Raw genomic sequence first — 2,950 nt, forward strand, 5'->3', positions numbered from 1 at the left:
GATCATCTAGATGTGGAAAGACCTATTTAATTGTGTGTATGTGTGTTGGGGGTGGGTGGGCCTTCCCTGAGCAGGGGCTTCTAGACTGTACAAATGGGGAGAGTAAGCTAAGTACTAGGATGAGTCCACTCATCTCTCTGTTCCCAATTACAGATGCAAACAGCTACCCCGGGCCCTGTGACTGTGACTTCCTCATCAAAATGGACTATGACCTGGAGAGGTGAGCTGAAATAAACCTTTCCTGACTTAAGTTGCTCTCGTCAGGGCAGCAGCAGGCAATTTATTACAGCAGCAGATAAGACCCTCTCCTTTATAAGTTGTTTACTGTTCATGGACCACTCACGCATATGAAAACAACAATGAGAAGAAACACAAGCTGCGGCAAGAACTTAAAAAACAACCAGACTTTTCCTGAGCGTGATAATGCATACAGTAGGCCAAAGAAAGAAGCCTTGAAAAGGTATGTCCTCACTGCCCCCACAGAACCTGTGAATAATATCTTATTTTGAAAATAATCATTAAATTGAGTATTTTGGGATGAAGATGCCGTCCAGGATTCTCTAGATAGGTTATATATCCAATGACAGTTGTGTTAAGAGGAGGCGCAGAGGATAGATGACACAGAGGAAAGGATTTTGTCTTCTAAATGTGGTGCCACATGCCTATCTATCATCACAACTCTAGGAACCCAAGCCAGGAAGAACATGAGCATGAGGCTAGCCTGGTGTACAGAGGGTCATTCTGGATGGAATGGAAATCAACTAACTATTAACAGCAAGAGGGAGGGAAGGAGTGAAGGAAGGAAGGAAAAATAAAGACTGACTGGAGAGACAGAAAAAGGAGGAAGAAAGAGGAGGAGGAGGAGAAAGAGAAAGAGGAGGTGATAGGAGCACACAGGCAAAGCTGAGAGAATGGCCTTGAAAGCACAGAAAGACTGGCAGCTGATAGCAAAGGGCTGATGGCTGATTCTCCTTGGAGTGTCACTGGAGGGAGTATGATTTTAAGCCTTTATGTTGAACGTTGTTTTTTTTCGGGGGGGAGGTGGAACACGGGGAAGAGCAGCAGAGAAAGTTTTTTAATGTGGAAAGTAAGGGTTACACTGAAGGGAAGGCAGATTCCGAGTTAAGAGATGTGCACTGTGAAGTTGGTCGAACATAGTAAAGGGAGTTCGTGTGGGACTCCCCAGTGCATACCCATTGAGAGTCATAGTCAAGTACAACCTGAAGAATCAGTGTTCAGTAAGCCGCCATCTCAAGACTTCTTATCCAGGGGATATCAAACAGTGAACTCGATTAAGGAACTGGGAGCACGTCAGCCAAGGAAGTTCATGACAGGGTGCAGGATGGTGCTGAGAAAGAGAAAGTCAGCGAAGGCTCGCTCTGGGGAGAGGCCTTGGAAATCCACCATGTTCTGGGGGTTGATCTCTACTCTCAAGCAAGCTAGCATGAAGCTGTCCATACAAGAGATGAAGCTGTAGAGGAAAGAGTTGAAGGGGGAGATGCCCACGAGGAGACAGTAGCCGAACTGCATCACCCCGGTCAGCACTATATAAAGGAGATAGGTGTCCATCAACTTCAGCCGCTGCCAAGGGGAGCTCAGAGTACTCCTCCAGGAACCGCGAGACGACAGACTCTACAAACGCCCACACGAAGAAATTTGCACACTTCGGATACCCGATATTGAACTTCTAATCTTCAGTAACTATGAAAAGATGAGTTTCTGTTGTCCTAGGCTGTGTGGTTTGTGATAATTTATTCCAGCACAACCTGGGAAATTAACATGGCCATGACCTGAGTTGTAGGAAAAAATAGTAGGTTGGAATCAAAGAATGAAAACAGCCAGTTTGGGGGTTGGAGGAAATGATCTAATTCCAGCAGAATAAATACTGATAAAGACTGACAACCAAATCCTCGGTTATTAAATAAGGAGAAATTAAAATTGTTTCACTTAGCTGCAGGTGGAAGATTTCCTCATGGTTTTACTTAATTCATAGGGTCTGTAGCCTAAATCCCATTTTGCAGAAGCAGAAATTGAGTCCAAAGGAGAGGTTTACTAGTAAGTGACAGACATAAAGTTCAAGCCTACTCTGTCTGCCTGTCTGCAAAGACTGTTCTTTTTACTATTCCACATCCCTACAAGAGCCAAAAAGAAGCTAGAGACTGGGAGTGATGACAGCTTACAGGATGATGTTTGCGGTGTGTTTTCGTTACTTCTCCATTGCTGTGATAGAACACCCAACAGAGGAAAATCAAAGGATGGATGGATTATTTTGCCTCCGTGTTCTATGGTACCATTCGTTGCAGTTGGGAAAACATGGTGGCAAGGGTTTGAGGCAGTTCGTCATGGGGGATCAGAGAGAGAGATAAATGCTGGTTCTCAGTCTGCATTCTCCACATTTAGTTTAGGAGCACAGCCTGTGGGATCATGCTGCTCACAGGTAAACTGAGCGTTCCTCACCTCAATTGACCCAATGTAGGTAATCTCTCACAGGCAGGACTGGAGACTAACCTAATCTAGGTCATACCTGACAGCGATGCATGGAGGCTTCTCTCCCAGGTGTGACTAGATGCTGGGCAGTTATCAATAATATCAGCAGTCACACCACACAAGATTGAGGACCGGACTATAACACTTACATATATAATCTCTCTATATAATCTAACATAATATATAAATATATATTTTACATAAAATATATATTAATTAAGCAAAATGAGGCATGGTTTTGAGAATGAGTGTGGGGATGGGCAAGGATTGGAAAGAAGGAGGAGAAGAAGAAATGATGTGAATGGAAAGTTTTAAAGCCAGGCATGCACTTGTAGTTTCAGAGCTGGAGTGGAGAAACAGGCAGATTCCTCAGGCTTGCATACCAGCCAGCCTAGCCTACATGGCAAACTCAGGTCATTGGTGGACCCTGTCAACCACGAAACAGATAAAAAAACGAAACAAA

General features: G+C 44.2%; 1 pseudogene; it reads right to left on the minus strand.

Moving 5' to 3' along the window:
• Nucleotides 1–1,311: 1,311 nt before the first annotated feature.
• LOC110551446 (dolichyl-diphosphooligosaccharide--protein glycosyltransferase subunit DAD1-like) lies at nucleotides 1,312–2,539 on the minus strand (annotated as a pseudogene).
• Between the last annotated feature and the right edge of the window lie 411 nt (nucleotides 2,540–2,950).

Source organism: Meriones unguiculatus, chromosome 19, assembly GCF_030254825.1.
Source record: "Meriones unguiculatus strain TT.TT164.6M chromosome 19, Bangor_MerUng_6.1, whole genome shotgun sequence".
NCBI classification, from domain to species: domain Eukaryota; kingdom Metazoa; phylum Chordata; class Mammalia; order Rodentia; family Muridae; genus Meriones; species Meriones unguiculatus.